Below are 19941 nucleotides of genomic sequence, written 5' to 3'. Positions count from 1 at the left end.
TTCCTCATTGCACTATGAGGATACGTAGGCATGAGGGTCCCAGTCCTCATAAAGTACTCTATTTATTTATTTTCCTTTTCCTTTATCCTTTTGCGAGTAAACTTTAGATATAATATCCATTCGAGCGAGAACAATCAAAACGGTTCCCATGGAGTGCCATGGATGTTTGGGGGGCTAATACATTCCCCTTGCATAACCGACTTCCTTACCCATCATATCTCTTTCCCTTGGGTTTTATCGACGTTTTCCCTTTCCTTCGGGAATAAATAAAGTTCGATGGAGACTCTGTTGTATGTTCGAGCGTGCGATACGTTCGGGTATATTTCCGCTAGCTTCACTTAGGCCTAATCAATGGATAATCAAAAGGATCAAAGACACAAGTATTGAGACATCAAATATTGAAGAAGTCTATAAAAGGATATGTGTTAGGAAATGAAAAGAAGTTCAGAAGTTGAAAATACTTAGATAAAAATAGTCCATCATAAAAAGGGAAGGTTGAATTAGATTTTGATGCATCTCATGCCCTACCATTCTTGAAAGATATTGCACAATTAAGCATGACACAACTAGACTCTTGCAAGTTAAAGACCGAAAGTAGAAGAAGTGTCACTTTTAGGTTTATATTTTATTTTTATTTTTGTTTAGAAATTTTAAGCTTATGATCCCACATTGTTGTAATTCTTTTTCTCACTATGAGCTAAACTCCTTATGTTAGTCAATGTGAGTTTTAACAAAAAGTAACATTTTTGTGTAATGTGATTGGATTTTAGTGACTTATTTGGTCACATGCATTAACGTTATATATTTTTTCTTTGGCTTAACGTTTTATTATTAGATAAAAAAAATATTTGTGTTGAGGACTCCTCTAATAAATGGACATCATGGCAAATATGGATAAAACAAAGTAAGTAGGAATACTTGCCATTTAAATTACTTTAGAGATAAAGAACTTAAACCATAAGGGAAAGCATAAATTAGTAAATATGTGTATAAATGTTATTATGAGACTTATAATTTTGAGGTATTCACAAAGTTTAAATCTATGGTGGAGAGACAGAGTGGTCGAAAGCTCAAAACCATGAGAATTGAGGGTGGTGGAGAATATGTTTCCAATGATTTTTCTATTTTATGTGTGAGAGAAGGGATTGTCCATGAAGTGGTGCCACCGTACACTCCACAACAAAATAGAACTACGGAGAAGAAAAATAGAACCATCATAAACATGGCGACGAGTATGCTAAGAGGTAAGCACTTACTTAATGAGTTATGGGGTAAAGTTGTGTCGACTGCAATATACATCTTGAACAGATGTATGACTAAGAATCTAGAAGGAATCACACCATAATAATATTGGTATGTTGTCAAGCCTATCTTAAGTCATCTGAAGGTGTTTGGATCCATAGCACATAGACATGTGCATGATCAGTTGAGAAGAAAACTTGATAGCAAGTCAAGCCAGATGATCATGATAGGATATCATATAACTAGTGGATACAAGTTGTTTGACCCAGTAAACAAGCAAGTTGTGATCATAGATGAGCTTAAATAATGAGACTGGAAAAAAAACATCAAGAAGGATTAGGTGAGAATCTTATGTGATGAACCAACTAGTGAAGCTGATAGAGAAGTTCGACAAGAAGAAGTTAGAAATAAAGCAGGCACAAACAGACCTTAAAGAATAAGAAACATGCCTGCAAGGTTGCAGGAATATGTTATTACATCAGACGATATGGTCAATGATGAGCTAGTCAATGTAACTCGGGCATTGAAAGACTCAAAGTGGATGCAAGCAATGAATGAAGAACTGAAGTCCATAGAAGTTAAAAATACATGGTCACTAGTCGAATTACCACTAGGAAATAAGGAAATTGATATGAAGTGGGTGTACAAAGTAAATTTGAGTCCAAAAGGAGAAGTAACTAGACACAAATCAATACTTGTAGCCAAAGGATTTCTTCAAAAAGAAGGAGTCGACTTTGATAAAGTTTTTGCACCAGTTGCTAGAATCGAAACAATCAGGTTGGTTGTTGGTCTAGAGATATAAATAATTGGTATATGTGTTAGATGGATGTGAAATTTCCATTTCTAAATGGCCCCTTAGATGAAGAGGTTTATGTAGCATAACAAGTTGGGTTTGTGAAGCAAGGTCAAGAAAGGAAAACATGCAGGTTGCATAAAGCCTGTATGGACTCAAGCAAGCTACAAGAGCTTGGAATAAGAAGATAAATAGTTTCCTAAGAGAGAAGAAATTTTCTTAGAGTGCACAACTGATCATGGAATATATGTTAGAAGAAGCAGGAGTGGAGTGTTTATATTGTGTCTCTATGTTGATGATCTATTGATAACAGTGTTTACTGTGGAAATTGGTAAACAACCGCTGGTCCTCCCTAGGCCTTAAAACAAAGGGTTACTTGCAGGATCGACCAGTTGATCCTAGAACATGTGCTAGTGCAAGTGAGGCTTGTCCAACTCGACGAAATAACTTTGTGAGGAACGGCTCCTAACAAAGTGTCGAACAAGCGTAGGATTTTCCACACGAACAGTTTAGACGATGTTACAGCCTATAGGTGACTCGTGACCGACAGCGCTATAGCATTCAAAAGATGTACACGACGAACACGCTTTTGGTAAACTCTATTATCGTAATAGAATCAGTGTCGACAACGTAAAAGACAACGTAAAATGATAACTCAAAAGTAAATGAAATTAAGATAAAATGTTCAACGGGAACAATTGAAAAGTAAGGAAGTTGCATTGAAATAAATGTGGTGATTCACGTACATAGCACTCTCATAAAACTCTTGCTTCCTCGCGCTGGAAATGGGAAGTTTTCTTACAAGTGATTTTCAGTACAAAGTGAACACCTCGAGCCCCTCGTGGGACGTTCTCTTTATACTAAACTAAAGGAACTGCTCATAAGTTAAAACTCCTAGAAACTAGAAGATGTTATGTAACACGATCTGCACAACCGTTGCACCCATGTCTTGCTAACTGCTCTAGATTCTGGCGCTCTTATTCTTCTTGTAATTGCTGGTTATTTTTTAAATTTCAAATTTCTCCCGCCCAGACGCTAGGGCGATGCTGTCTTCTACGCCTTTGGCTATAATTCTTTAAGTCTCAAACTTCACCTCCGTCGACGGAATGGCCTGTCGACTAGGCCAACTTCTTCTGTCGGCTTCATCCCTTGACTTGTGTTTTTCCCACTCTCACTTGCCTCCAACACCTCTTTATCCTTTGATGGGGTATAACCCCCAAATTCACAGGACTCTGTCATTAACTATGCTTTCAGCACACCTTAGAGATTTTTCGTGGTAACAAAATGCCCCCCAGAGATGCCATTTTTTACTGTCGAAGTTGGTGAGATGATGGCATCTCTGAAATGTCGACTTACCCCTTACTGCTTCCACTTCTACTTAGTGGGACCTCTGTTTACCCCACGCTGATGACGTCATATAATCATGGCGGGCGTTTCCTTTTTCCCTCGAGACGCACAAAATCACATCTCCATCACTTCACGTCTTTATGACTGAAACGTGTTTGCTATCACGCCTACCTTCTCTCCTCCACGTGTCTGCAAACGTGGGAATGTGGGCATACGTGTCTAAAATGGAAGATCAAACACTAACTCTTCTTCGCTTAGGGTTTAACCCCTATAAAACCCTCACTCTTTCTTCTTCTTCCCTTTTTTCGCCCTTTTGCTTCAGCATACACTTGTCTCCTACGCTCTATGAAAACTCTTCTTCTCCAAAACGAAAATCTTCCATTTTCTCCATGGAAAGCTCCAAAAAACCCTCTGCTGCTAAACTCACGTATCCTATCAACATTGATGGTAGGGAGTATGTTCCTGAGCCTCCGTTTGCAGAAGAGAAGGTAAAAATCTGGCGTTCTCAGGTATTAATTCCTCTTTCTTTGGCTGATGAACCCTTAGCGTTCTTAGGTCCTCTCCCAGAAAACCGACACCTAGAGATTACCAGAATAGATTCTTTCCTTTTCCTCTCCAGTCACATCTCTGAACCTGTGATTTCTGCTCAACAACCTTTTTCCCTTCGCTACATCGACAGGAACTTCAGGAATGCTCCTCCCAAAAACTGTCCTAAGTTTTGCGCTTGGATGGATCGATTGGAATCAGAAAGAATCGACCATTGGAAAAGGACAGACATCTACACCCTTCTACAGATTGTCCGTTGTGGCCCTCCCCAATCTTGTGGCATGTTATTAGCTGCCCTTCAATTTTGGGAGAGTTTGACCAACTCCTTCCATACCAAGTGTGGCATGATCACGCCGACACTTCTGGACATTGTTGTCATCACTGGCTTGAAACCGACTGGCAAAGTCTTCGACTGTGAAGCTGTAGCGCCAATTTCCTTGAGGTTCAACGTTGGTGACTCTCGTAAGCCAACATACAACAATTTTATTGATCATCATGCCACCTCTGCAGGCCCTGTGACCGACGAGGAACATGTGGCTTTCTTGACCCTCTGGCTATCCCGCTTTGTCTTCTATTCCAGATCTATGCAGGTAGCCAAGCACTTTGCTCTACTAGCAACCCAACTGCACCAAGAGCGTGACATTGCCTTGGGCCAACTGATTTTAGCTTCTCCCTATGAGTCTCTGTCTGAGGTTGTCTTCCAAATTAGACTCTTCGACCCTGAGAACTCCAGAAAGAAAAATGTGTTGGTCCATGGCCCTTTCTAGTTTTTGCAACTGTGGCTCAATGCCACTTTCTCTAAGGATATAGCCCCCTACGGGATGAGGAAGGTTGCGTGTCCCCCAGAGGAACGACACCTTATTTGGAAACGGTTGATCCCTCTGACGCCTATTGACAAAAACTTCCCCGACCTTCAAGTGTTTCGACTTTTGTTCAACATCATACTGACCCGTGTCGATTTTCTACCTTTTATGGCCCCTTTCAGCCGTCGAACTGAGGGTCCTACGTGGCTCACCAGACCTTTCCCTCTGACTGACGGGGAACATAGAGATGAAACCTTCCTCATTTGGAGGCGTCTTCTGGTCCCTCGATTCATGTCGGCTGAAACCTCTAGCAGCAATCCTGGCTTAGTGGCTTATCAGCCTAACCTTGTGGCCAGGCAATTTGGCCTTTGCCAATTCATTCCCAAGTCCATGTTCTCCTCTCAAGAATTGCTCGCCAATATCCTCTGTGGTCAACCTTGGAGCAAGATCGAAGAGGAACTTGAAACCATTTAGAAAAACCGACCATGTCTCCCTTCTCTTCCTTTTCGACCAGCCTACTACTGTACCAAAGAATTCCATTATTGGTGGCAGTCGTATTTTACCATTTATTTTGGCGCTCCTGAGGCCAAACTATCTGAATTAACTGAGGCTTTTGTTTATTTGCAGGCGAAGTCGACCAAGTGTAAGGCTCTTCATGTCAAACAAATTCGTGCTTTCCAGAATTATTTCCAAGTTGTGTATCGACCAGATAATCTTCGTGGGACCATCTGGGAGGCTGCGGTCGAACTAAAGGCGAAAGTAACCGACAAGCTTCCAAAACTTAAAATCCCCGGTTACGTGAAAGACAAGTATCTTTACGCTCTTCACTTTGGAAACTTCAAGTTCTCTCCTCTGCCATCTAGCCCTTTGGTCATTTGGTTCCAGTGTGGTTTTATTGTCCCGTCTCATACGTACAAAACGCCTATAAGAAAAAAGGTGATAGAGTGGTCCCGACGAAGCATTATCTGCCTGACTACTCAGGGCCACTTCATATTGAGCCTCAATATGTTAGTATGTTCGAATCCACACAACTTGGTAACATTTCTCTGGAAATTTTAACACTTCCTTTCAGCTGGCTTTCGTTGCTCACTTGCGTTTCTTTTTGTTTATTTGCAGCGATCCCTCTAGATCCTGTAGTTCCTGCACCTGCTAACCAACCTACTCCTTCGACACAGGAGGCTCAGGTTCAACTCTGGCTGAGTTGCTATTTCCTTTGGCTTTTTGTTTTTATTCTTAGCCATCCTCTCCCTTCTTGCAGGCGGCTCCTGAGAAATCTTCTGATGATGATGAGCGCCCTATTGCTCAAGTCTTGAGGAAGCCCAGTTCTTCTGTATGCACCCATCTGACACATTTCCATTTACTCTTGTGACTTCTTAAGGGAAATACTACGTGGTCTCCAATATCTCACTTATGTGCAGGGTCAACCATGTTTGACAGACCCCACTGTCTCCTCTCACTCCAAAAAATCCAAAACACACAAACGCTCTGCCCCCACAAGCTCTGAGGTATTTCCTGTCGGCTTGTCTGATCTTCTGGCTAGAATATCTGCTTATAACCTCTCTTCGTGTCTCCAGCACACTTCCCAACATAAATCCAAAATCCACCATGGCCACAAGAGGAAGAAGCATGACTCTCCCTCCAGGAGTGGCGAAACCAAGAAGAAAAGGCACCATATAATGCCCACTCCAGAGGTTCCTGTTGAAAACGTCGATACCCTTGTGGTCGACACTTCCATCCTTGAAAAGGTCCCTGATCCAGCTGTAGGAGCTTCACAGTCGACTGGCACCTACCCTGCTGCTGCCTTGGGGAAAGAAAATCAGGATGCAGTCTCCCCTGCGTCGACACAGGTAATTACCTATTTTTCCTGTTTACTCCCTTGGATTATTGTACTTCTCTTACACATTTTTTCTTACCGCAGGCTGATGCCTCTGCTGAGCCGACTCAACCTGTTGCCGACTACACTCCCTCGTCACTGGTTTCTTCTCTAGCTCGCCCACTACAGTCTGTCGACACTGCTGGTGAGTTCATTGAATTCCCTATCCAGATTAGTTATAGTGACTATGATTCAGTCACTAGTCCTGCAACACATCTGGATTCCAGTTCGACTAGTTCTGACTCTAGTCTTTCTTCAGCTTCCTTGCCTTTGCAGGATCCACGGGGACCAGTAGGTCTCGACACCAATAAGCAACAACCCTCTCAGATTCCTCCTCTTCCGACTGCTTCTCCCTCTTCTCAGACTACTCCTCCATCGGCTGCTTCCCCATTGTCTTTCCCGGGGCTGGCGATAAAGCCTTCTGCTTTAGAAGCAATTGCCAGCCTCCACAATCTGGTGAAATCGCGTGATGCCTCTTCCGACTCTGAGCAGCTTCATTCTAGAAAAATGGGCCCTGAGGCGACGAAGACTAAGGCTCTAATGGATAAAATCTATGTTCACGCCTTGAATCCTGACCTTCCTTTCGTGCTCATGCATGAACCTGCTGTCGGTCCAGAGATCCTGTGCGTGCTTGCCCAACTAAAACATCTCCAGCTCTCAGATTATGCCAAACGTGCAATGGCCGCTTTAGAACAACTTCTGGTTCCCATGTTGCACCATCTCGACAGCGTCAGGGACACTGAACGTCAGATTGCTGCTACTGAGACCTCTGTGAAGGAAAATGGGAGTTGGTGATGCACGCCGATGCAGAAGTCACCAACATGTTGGGGGCTATGGAGGAGCGGAAGAAAGAATTGATCTCCAAACAAACAAGGGCCACAGAGATACGTCAATAAATTGATGCCCTTCGGTGTCAAATTGCCACTCTGGACATTGAGTTGGAATTAATTACCAAGGAGGAGTCACGCTTTATCGACGAAGTTCTAAAACCTGCCCAGGCCACTGTGGAGCAAACCACTAGTGATGCCTTAGCGGTCGGTGAAGAGCTTATGACTGTCGAAGGGAAGCTTGAGAAGCTCAAAGCCCACGCCGACACCTTGGAGCCTACGTCCTTGCATTACAATTTTGAGCTTAAATCTTTCCAATCTAAGTTCGGCAAACTTTGACCATTTCTATTGTTTGTATGAATTTTTTGTAATATTTAAACAATGGCTTCTTTCCACTTTAATGTTATCCTTCTTACTTTTAGCACTGTGTATTTATTTTCTGTTCCTTTTGCAGCTGGTTTCCAACATAGTTTTCTCCAACATAGTTCTTTTGACAGTTATTTAGTCTGTCAAAATCTTGACCTCTTGAAGGAGAGGCCTATATTTTTTCAAGTACTTTCCATTCACTCTTAGGATTCGCCTATCTGGTGCCAACTCCTTGACCTCGTAGGCGTTGTTAGAAAAGGCCTGTAAAACCTTAAACGGTCCTTCCCAATTAGGGGACCATTTACCCAAAACTCTATCATTTCTGTCCATAGGCAGGATCCCTCTCCAAACCAGATCGTCGACATTAAACACTTTACCTTTCACCTTTTTATTGTAGGCTCTGGCGACTTTTTCTTTCTGCCTTTGTAGGGAATCCAAAGCTAACATTCTTTCTTCATCTACGTCGACCAGTTCGTCTGTCATCATACTCCAGTAATCTTCAGAAGGTACTTCATACTGCCTTTGGGTTCTGACCGCCTGGACCTGAATCTCTACTGGCAAAACTGCGTCATGCCCATACACCAGTCAAAATGGCATTGTTCCAGTTGCTTCTTTTGGTGATGTTCGACATGACCACAAAGCTTGGTCTAACGTCTTATGCCAATTTCTTGGCTTCTTTCCTATGTGTTTCTTTATTAGGCTGATGATCACCTTATTAGCAGCTTCGACTTGGCCATTCGCCTGTGCGTAATAGGGGGTAGAAGTCAGTAATTTATTCTCATTTCTTTTGCAAAATCTTGCACTTTTCGACCAGTGAAAACTGACCCCTGGTCAGTTGTAATTATTTCTGGGATGCCAAATCTGCAGATGATATAACTTCGGACAAAATCTATCACAGCCCCTTGGTCTACATTTGTTAATGCTACGGCTTCGACCCATTTTGTGAAATAGTCGATACCAACTAAAACATACCTTTGTTGTTTCGACGAGGTTGGTTTTATTTCTCCTATAACATCCAGAGCCCAACCTCAAAATGGCCAGGGCTTCATAATTGTATGCAACTCGCTTGCAGGCACGTGCTGTATGCCCCCATGTGATTGGCATTCTTGACAGCTTTTAGCAAATTCAATGCAATCTTTCAACATTGAAGGCCAATAAACTCCTGAGCACACCAAGAGCCATTTCATCTTCAAACCTTCTTGATGCGCCCCACATGCCCCACTATGTACGCTTGACACAACCACGTATGCCTCACTTTCTCCTAGGCATTTCAGTAACACTCCTTCGACCGTCTTTTTGAATAATTCATCATTTACCAAGACGTAGATAAGGGCCCTATATTTTATCTTTCGATTTGTCGACCCTACTGGATTGCGCAAGTAACCGACTAGCGGTTTACGCCAATCACTCCCCCCCCCCCCCCCCCGTCGTCGACGGTCAGAATTTCAAAATGATTTTTATCTACAGCTCCCAACTTCACAATCGACAAATCTGACGGTGACAACAATGTCGCTCGTACTTTCTCTCTTACTTGGACCTCTTCATCCCGGTCATTTGATGCTTTGTACCCTGAAGCCTCATGTGCCAAATCATTTTCTCTTTGGTTCTCTTTTCATGGTATGTGTTGGAGGTTGACTTGTTCAAACCTCTTGAGTAATCTGATGGTGACCATAAAATACATGATTAAATTTTCTTTAACACACCTGTATTCTTTTGATGCTTGCTTAATCACTAACTCCGAGTCTCCCATAATTTCGAAATTCCTTACCCCCAATTCTAGCAGTAGTTCAAGTCCTGTGATCAGTGACTCGTATTCTGCTTCATTATTAGTGCATACCCCTTCAATTCTATATTTGAACTCTGCTGGAATTCCATCAGAAGAAATTATGACTCCTCTTATCCCAGATCCGTGCTTATGTCTTGAACCGTCGAAGTATAACCTCCATGCCGCTAAGTGTAAGACCCCAATTTTGACCCTAAGATCCCTCATTGCATCATAACATTGCATTTGCATTGCCTCAAGGATCTTTAGCATCTTGGTTCCCTTTGCCTTTGGGTGGGACTCCTTGTGATTGGTTTGAGATCACCAAGCATGCTTGAATTATACATCATTGTTTCTCTTACTTTTGTTTACTAACCAAAAGCACAAAAATGTGTCACTAACATATTTTGTTTGAAGCTTGAGTATCATCCAAGACACTTTGTGGGTTCTATTTAGATGATCAGTCAACACAAGGGAATGGCTTGAGATACTTCCAACAGGTTCAAATGGGGTCTATTCGTCAGTCAAAACGTTAATCTTGAAGGAGAAAAAGTTTGTTCATGAGCTGTCATGCTCGCTAGGTGAGTAGAATGGGTCGCCTAGCGAGTCCCAAGAAAGGCCACCAGAATCACCTACGCTCAGAGGAATTTCTTGAATTGTCATGCTCGCTAGGCAAAGTCCACGTGTTTAAAAAAAAAGTACGAAAAACGAAAAAAAACAAGTACGAAAAACGAAAAAAAAATGAAAAACAAAAAAATAATAATAATAATAATAATAAATAAATAAATAAAATATAATAGAAAATTTTTGGACTTGGGCCTCTCTCATTTGAGCTCACAGGTCCACAAAAATCAGGTTATAAATTCAGAGTTTCAGTGAAACGAAATAAAATTCCATTCCTATTACCCTGGCAGGAAAAAGATAGTGAGAGAAGAGCTAACAGAGTTCAGAGTAACCTCCAGAGGCTGAAGGGAACTCATCGGCAAAGAACCAATTCCCTCTCATATAAACCCTAAGAGTGCTTTGCAAACCCAATCGGGCAATTCAATTTCATTCGATCTCTCCAATCAGGTTTGCCTTATTCCCATTACTTTATGCTTTTAATTTGAATGCTCTGAATGTATGAGGTATTATGGGTGAATTTGATACCCTTTTGATGCATGTGTTTTACAAGAGGTTTAGGCCTCCTACCCTTGGTTGCTTTTTGTGAGCTTTTTGTGAATTTTAATGGCATGATTCATGTGGTTACATTTTGATTTGGGGGCAACCCTTGATTACCCTATCTTTTTCTCTAACCTGTTTGTTGAGTTTTTTTTGTGAGGGCTCACATACTCTTGCAGGGATAGTTTGCTTGGTGTTCCACTTTATTTGTGGGGTACCACCTGGAGGTCTATTCCGATTACCTGTACTGACTCACTTTCTTTGATGGTGTTTAGCTTGGGAATCTCTGGTTTTCTTACCTCGTAAATTGTTGTTGCTTCGGATCTTTATCCGCGTGGTACTTTATTTTTCCCGCATTTTACCGCTTTCTTAGGTTTCGCATAGCCTCTCGCGGCATGTCAATTAAGGTTGCGCGGTTCCTTCGTCTAGGACTGCCTTTTTGCATAAGCATCCCTAAACACCTCAACTCATTGATTTTTCTTCTCCTAAGAACTTGTTATCTCCTTCTACTACAAGTGAGTAAGTCTCCAAAGGTCGAGCATCCGGTAGATTGCGTAGTAACGTCGTTCGCCCCAAACCCTTAACCTGTAGTTGGTCGAACTACGTTTTGCTCTGATTTTCATCCCAGATGAGATACGTAGGCATAAGACGCGATGTCTTAGCGAGCACACTTCCCCTTTAACCCATAGGTAGCCGAGCTACGAAGACTCTGATTCTCAGATTCAGATGAGATACGTATGCAGTGGATGCGACGTCCGTGCGAGTCATTTTCTTTTGACCCTTCTTTTAGTAAGTAGTACATTAGATAAACACACACGCTTTTCTCATCCCTTCAATCATGTTTGCACAAATAAATTTTCAAAAAAAAAAACAAACTTTGCAACAAGTATGAAAAGGGCTCCCTAGGAGTACCTAGGATGCTTTGGGTGCCTAACACCTTCCCATTGCATAACCAACCCCCTTACCCAGATCTCTGACATTTTTACTAGTTTTTGATTCGATAAAACTTTTAGGTTTTTGTTCGCTTTCTAACCATTCCTTTGGATAAATAGAAGTGCGGTGGCGACTCGACTTGTATGATTTACCTTGGATTTAGTCAATATCTCTAATGGGAACGAATACCCCGCTACAGAAAAGTGGCGACTCTGCTGGGGACATAATTGACCTAGTGGGTTTTACCTACTTTTCATATTTGTTGTATTGTATTGTAATATTTTTTTGTGTGACACATTTTTGTGCAATTTGGGATTACTGTATTGTATGTAATGATTGAATTGTTTGAATATTAATTCCTTGTATGCTTGGTGATCTTTGTGAGATGAGTTCTATACCCAAACTCGAGTGCACTTAGGATAGGAGAATGGCATAGTCTTGTCGACTTGTGTGGAGTTATTCCTTAGCAAGTTGACTTGCAAGCCCATTCACTTGGTGGAGGTCATGTTGGGATCAATAATGTCACACAAGTAGTTGTGGTTAGACATTACTCTTTCCAATATAGACCTTAGAAGCCAAGGACCTTAGTTTACCAAACCCATCTTGGCCTATTCGTAGGATGTAGTGCGAAAGTCGTTCAAGTGTAAGATTTGATACGATTGTTACGCGATACTACACTCATAAGAGTCTCTCTTGAGAATATTTTTGGAATACGAGTAGTCGTTTCTCCGATAATATCCAAAAAATGGGATGATGACTATGGGAACCTTTTGTAGAACATGTTTGGCAGGTTAAAACCTTAGACACTCCCTTTGGGCGGTTCTTAACCTAAACTCCATGCTCGTGACTTGCAACAAACCCTTGATTCATGGTTGATCCGTTCAGGTATCCTTCATACCAATGGAACTTGGGTGTTGATAAGGTGTAAACCATAATCCACCAAAATGGATGATTGATATTAAGGATAACATGATCCATCCCATGACCTTTGTTTGGTGTGCTTTGATTGATCCTTGAGTGTGATTGTTGCATTCATGCATTCATGCACCCATTTGCATCCATATCATCAATGAATAAGAAAATTTTCAAGGAACTTAAGGGGTTTATTTGCAAAATTTTCAGACATGGAAAGACAAAGAAGGAATACAAAGAAGTACAGTTTCAGACAACCAGACTTGAAAGAGTTAAGGAATTTGACATCTTATGTATTAGATTCCTTAGGTTTCAAGGCTCGTTTCGGGAAGCTTCTTCCTCTTCTGACTACTCAGGTGGATGAAAGATTGATGAGTGTATTGGTGCAGTTTTATGATCCCTTGTACCGTTGCTTCACATTTCGGATTTCTAGCTTTTTCCTACACTTGAGGAGTATGCTTACCTTGTGGGTATACCTGTTCTAGATCAGTTGCCGTTCAGTGGCTTGGAAAGGGTTCCTACTTCTCAAGAGATAGCTGACACGTTACACATAGATGAATCTCTGGTTGATGCTCATATGACTACCAAAGGTGGAATTCAAGGTCTCCCTCCTGAGTTCCTCATTGCTCAAGCTACTATATATGGGAAGGCCATGAGTGAGGATGCCTTTGAAGCCATATTTGTACTTCTCATCTATGGATTGGTATTGTTCCCCAACATCGACAAGTTTGTGGATGTGAACGCTATTAGGATTTTCTCTACTCTTAATCCCGTTCCGACTCTGTTGGGTGATACCTATTTCTCTTTGCATATGAGGAATGCAAAGGGTGGTGGCGCCATTGTATAAGTGGTTTATTTCTCACTTACCTCAGACGGTCGCTTTCAAGGAGAACAAGGAATGTCTACGGTGGTCCACGAGACTTATGTCTCTCACTAATGATGATATCTCTTGGTATAACCGTGTGTATGATGGTGTGCAGATTATTGAATCTTGTCGCGAATTCCCCAATGTACCTCTTCTTGGTACATGTGGTGGGATTAACTACAACCCTGTTTTGGCACGTCGTCAGCTTGGGTTCCCCCTAAAGGATAAACCCAATAACATTCTGTTAGAGGATGTATTCTTTCAGAATGGTAAAGATCCCCAAGGCTTGAAAGCTAGGATGGTCCGCGCTTGGCGCAAGATTCATAAGAAAGGAAGGAAAGAGTTGAGTCCTAAGAATTGCATCGCTTTAGAGCCTTACACTGTTTGGGTTAGGAAGAGGGCGTCTGAGTATCTCATGCCTTACGAGTCTCCGAGACCTATACCTATGATTATGGCTGGGCCTTCAACCCTCCCTAATCAAGGAGTAGAGGAGTTGAGAGACGAAGACTGTTCACGTGCCTGGATCCGTGAACATGAAGAGTTGCTCCAGCATATTAAGGATAAGGATGCTTTGATTGAGTTTCTTGAGCATCAGGTTATTGATGACCCTGATGATGTATGGACTTCGCTACTTCCTCAGTCTTCTAAGTTCTGGAAGAGGAAGTATGATCGACTCGCCAAAGAGAAGGCCGATATGGAAGGCAGCCTATGAAAGGGAGGTGAAGAGGCTTCGTGCATCCTATCTTCCTGTGTCCCGAGCTTTAGATGATTGTTTCTAGGGATCCATAGGATGATTATTTTCCTTTTCTCTTGTATATGATCGACGATGATGCACTTCTTTTCCCTGATATTATTTGATGAGATATTTCCATATGTGATAAAATGCTTAATATTTCCAAAATTTGCAAATAAAACTCTAAAGTTCCTTTGAAATAAAAAAACAAATCATATGCATAAGCATTGCATGCATCATATGCATAAGCAGGTTCTGTTTCCGGTCCCTTGCCCTGTGGTCTAACTCTGTGTCCTTCATTTATTTTGAAGACAAGCTGACTCACCGGTACTACACTAGAGCCAACGTTTCAAGACTGATGGGTCATCTAGAGCAAGCATCCACCCTACACTAGAAATTGAAATTCGTGAAAAACAAGAAGCTGGTGGTGGTAGGGGAGAAAGGGCTCTCCTAGTTAGCCATTTGTCTTCCTTCTCTTATATAGATGCTGAGGTTGAAGTTGGAACTCCTTTCCAAGCGTTATCTATTGCTGAGCCTATTGAGAAAAGAGCTTCTTCATTTGCTTCCTACAAAGATGCAAAGTTGGCCATTGAGCGTGGTGCAACCACTGGTTTAGGAAAAATGATTGAGTTAGAAGACAACGAGTCCCAGGCTGGCATAGGCTTTTCTTCTGGTACTTTCAATAAGCAAGGGTTATTCAAGAGTGGAGGTTTTATCCACACTGGTCTAGATGAGGAGGCTGCTGTTGTTTTAGAAGAAGATACAGAGGATTCTGGAAATTTCATCATCCCTGGAGGGGTCTGCAACAATTGGGTCGCTGTGGATATTCCAACAGTTGTCCATAAGTCAACCTAATAATCACTTTGTTTGAAAACCCTTCTCCCATGCCAAAAGGAGGAGTGATGACATTGTTGGCGCATAAATACAATGATATTTTCATTCAATAAATTCATGTTAAATGTTTGTTTTTCCATTTATTTTCCCTTTTTGTTTTTGCATGAAAATGGTGATCACATAAAACCCTAAAAAATAGAATAAAATCAATCTTTTCATTTGCATAATGATTTGCCTTGTTTGATTTCTAAAAGCTTTTCATATCCAAAATCATTATGCAGGTTGATTTCTAAATCCATTGAACATAATGACCCAACACCATCTCTCAATTTTGAATTCCCTGTATTTGAGGCAGAGGAAGATGATGTTGAAGAGATTCCTGACAAGATTACCCGTCTACTTGAGCATGAAGAGAAGATCATTCAGCTGCATCTTGAGAATCTGGAAACAGTCAACTTGGGGTCTGAAGATTGTGTGCGAGAGGTAAAGATTGGGGCACTTCTGGAAGAATCTGTTAAGAAGGGGTTGATTAAGTTGCTACGAGAATATGTTGACGTCTTTGCCTGGTCATATGAAGACATGCCTGGTCTAGATACTGATATTGTGCAACATTTCCTACCTCTAAAGCCTGAGTGCATGCCTGTAAAGCAGAAGCTCAGAAGAACTCATCCAGATATGGCAGTGAAGATCAAAGAGGAAGTTCATAAGCAAATTGATGCGGGGTTTCTGGTGACTTCTATATATCCTCAATGGGTGGCCAATATTGTGCCCGTGCCTAAGAAAGATGGAAAAGTCCGGATGTGTGTGGACTATAGAGACTTGAATAAAGCTAGTCCGAAAGATGATTTCCCTCTACCATATATTGATATGTTGGTAGACAATACAGCTAAATTCAAAGTATTCTCGTTTATGGATGGATTTTCCGGATATAATCAGATTAAAATGGCACCCGAGGATATGGAGAAGACAACATTCATCACACCTTGGGGAACATTCTGTTATCGAGTGATGCCCTTCGGTTTGAAGAACGCCGGAGCCACGTATCAACGAGCTATGACCACCTTGTTTCATGATATGATGAACAAGGAGATTGAGGTATATGTTGACGATATGATTGCTAAGTCAAGAACGGAAGTTGAACATGTAGAGCATTTGTTGAAGCTTTTCCAGCGTTTGAGGAAATATAAGCTTCGTCTGAATCCCAACAAGTGTACATTTGGAGTCCGTTCTGGCAAGTTATTGGGCTTCATTGTTAGTGAAAGAGGTATTGAGGTTGATCCTGCAAAGGTCAAAGTAATACAAGAGATGCCTGCGCCCAAAACTGAGAAGCAAGTCCGAGGTTTTCTTGGCCGCTTGAATTATATCTCCAGATTCATATCCCACATGACTGCCACATGTGCGCCTATATTCAAGCTCCTCCGGAAAGATCAGTCCCATGATTGGACCGAGGATTTCCAGAAAGCTTTCGACAGTATTAAAGAATATCTGTCTGAGCCTCCGATTCTGTCTCCGCCTGTAGAGGGAAGACCTTTGATCATGTATCTGACTGTTCTTGAAGATTCTATGGGTTGTGTCCTTGGTCAGCAAGACGAATCAGGGAAGAAGGAGTATGCTATTTACTACCTGAGTAAGAAGTTCACTGATTGTGAGTCTCGATACTCAATGCTTGAAAAGACATGTTGTGCTTTGGCTTGGGCCGCTAAGCGCTTACGTCAGTATATGTTGAATCATACCACTTGGTTGATATCCAGAATGGACCCAATCAAGTATATATTTGAGAAGCCTGGTTTAACTGGAAGAATTGCCCGTTGGCAGATGTTGTTGTCTGAGTATGATATTGAGTATCGAGCTCAGAAGGCTATTAAAGGTAGTATCTTGGCTGACCATTTGGCACATCAGCCTATTGAAGATTATCAGTCAGTTCAGTATGACTTCCCGGATGAGGAAATTATGTATTTGAAAGTGAAAGATTGCGATAAGCCAACACTTGATGAAGGGTCAGAGCCTAGTTCCAGATGGAGTATTGTGTTTGATGGCGCTGTAAATCAGTATGGAAATGGTATTGGGGCCGTGATTATTATTCCTCAGGGCGCGCATATTCCTTTTACAGCAAGGCTAACTTTCAAATGCACGAATAATATGGCTGAGTATGAGGCCTGTATTATGGGATTGGAGGAATGTATTGATCTAAGGATCAAGCATCTTGATGTATATGGTGATTCGACCGTCGTTGTTAATCAGATTAAGGGTGAATGGGAAACGAATCAGCCTGGCTTCATTGCATACAGAGATTATGCGAGGAGGATTTCAACGTTCTTTACTGAGGTTGACTTCCATCATATTTCTCGAGATGAGAATCGGATGGCAGATGCTCTTGCTACGCTTGCTTCAATGATTGTGGTTAAATTGTGGAATGAAGTCTCCAATATACCGTGATGCGCTTGGACAGACCAGCTCATGTATTTGCAGTAGAAGAAGTAAAAGATGATAAGCCGTGGTATTATGATATCAAGTGTTTCCTTCAGAGCCAGATTTACCCGCCTGGGGCATCTGTAAAAGATAGGAAGACTTTGAGGAGATTGTTAGGCAGTTTCTACCTCAATGGCGAAGTGCTTTACAAAATAAATTTTGACATGGTTCTGCTCAGATGCGTGGATAGACATGAAGCAGACCTGTTGATGACTGAGGTCCATGAGGGTTCATTTGGTACTCATTCCAATGGACATGCCATGGCTAGAAAGATGTTGAGAGCAGGCTACTATTGGCTGACAATGGAGTCTGACTACTGCAAATTTGTGAAGAAATGCCACAAGTGTCAGATTTATGCTGATAAGATTCATATTCCCCCGACACTTTTGAATGTGATCTCATCACCATGGCCTTTCTCCATGTGGGGAATTGACATGGTTGGCATGATAGAGTCGAAAGCGTCCAATGGACACAGATTTATTCTCGTAGCAATTGATTACTTCACCAAGTGGGTTGAAGCGACGTCGTATGCAAATGTGATCAGGCAGGTGGTCGTGAATTTTATCAAGAATCAACTCATATGCCGATATGGTGTGCCAGATAAGATCATTATTGATAATGGATCTAACTTGAATAACAAGATGATGAAAGAGCTATGTAGTGAATTCAAGATTGCACATCATAATTCTTCTCCATACAGACCCAAGATGAATGGGGTTGTTGAAGCTTCTAACAAGAATATCAAGAAAATTATCCAGAAGATGGTTGTTACGTACAAAGATTGGCATGAGATGCTACCATTCGCTTTGCATGGCTATCGTACATCTGTCTGCACTTCAACAGGGGAAACCCCTTTCTCTCTTGTTTACGGCATGGAGGTTGTACTCCCAGTAGAGGTGCAGATCCCATCAATGAGAGTCTTGATGGAAGCCAAGTTGACTGATGCTGAATGGGTTCAGAGTCGTTATGACCAGCTGAACTTGATAGAAGAAAAGAGATTGACTGCCATGTGCCACGGTCAGTTATATCAGTAGAGGATGAAGAAAGCTTTTGATAAGAAGGTCAAGCCTCGTGTGTTCCGAGAAGGTGACCTTGTGCTCAAGAAAGTCTTGTCTTTCGCGCCCAATTCCAGGGGCAAGTGGACTCCAAACTATGAGGGTCCATATGTTGTTAAGAGAGCCTTTTTAGGCGGTGCTTTGATACTTACAACTATGGATGGGGAGGATTTCACTCGTCCTGTGAATTCAGATGCAGTCAAGAAATACTTCGCCTAAAAATAAAAACTGAATAGCTCGCTAAGTTGAAAACCCGAAAGGGCGGCTTAGGCAAAAATGAGCGTCTCGGTGGATTGAAAACCCGAAAGGGCGGTCCAGGCAAAAGTTAGAGACATGAAAAATGAATATAGGTATCCCGCTAGATTGAGTACCTCATCCCGGGGCAATCTAGGCAAAAATTAGGGATTTGGCAAGTAACTGCATCCTGACAAGACTTTGTTCTACAACTATCGTCCGTCAGAGATCCTTGCTCATTATCAGCCAAAGCTTCAAATACATCGGATTCAGAATTGGTGGAGAAATGGTCATTATGTTCAATGTAGCCCTTTTTCCAATATATATCACCAATTCCAAATTTGTAAAGATCTATGGAGTCTTGCCATTCGTAGACTACCATTCTATCAAATAAATTTGAGCCTTTTATCCAATTATTGGCACTCTTATCTGTTTCTATTCAACAAATGTTTTGCATGTTTTGAGTAAGAAAATATCATTGTTTCAAACAATCAAATTTTTTATAATTTGTTTTTAAACAAAGTGAACATTCACAATGACGAAAGGATACTTAGGAGATCCTCCGTGCTCTCCCAAGGGTGGTACGATCCCCAACAGGGTAAGATTTTGTCCATATTCCTGGCATGACTGTATCTCCTCCCTCCGGAACCCCTTGTCGTTTATCCTACCAAGTGGATTGCTTGTTGAGAGTCACCTCTCTTCCCTTCAACAGAGTAGCAATCTTTCTTCCTCAGCAGCTTGGATCTCTTTGGACAAGAGCGGTATTTGGTGGTTGATCCCGATAAATCCTTTATCTCCTCGGATAGATTCCCCAGTAGAGTTGTTGGTGTGGTGGACCTTGTCTGTGATAACTCTTGTCCCCAGCCAGAATGATTGATGATTCATCCCTTGTAGAGTTCTTTGCTTCCTGGTATCTCTGATCCCCAGCAGATTGGATACTCTCCGGTGAACTTGGCTTTCTCTCTTGAGATGTAGTACCGGGTGGTTGATTCATGGACCTGGTTGTGTTAGATATGTCTGTCTGTCAGCATACATCATACATAAGCCACGCATATACATGCATAATTATAACATTCAAATATTCATGTTGCATTCTTTGCCATATATCGTTGTTTGTTGTCTCCTGCTATTTGGTGATATATTTCCCCAAGCAGATGTGTGTGTCTGATCTCTCCATATAGAGTCA

The sequence above is a fragment of the Lathyrus oleraceus genome, chromosome 4 (genome assembly GCF_024323335.1).
Source record: "Lathyrus oleraceus cultivar Zhongwan6 chromosome 4, CAAS_Psat_ZW6_1.0, whole genome shotgun sequence".
NCBI lineage: Eukaryota > Viridiplantae > Streptophyta > Magnoliopsida > Fabales > Fabaceae > Lathyrus > Lathyrus oleraceus.
Note: the sequence above shows the minus strand (reverse complement) of the source record.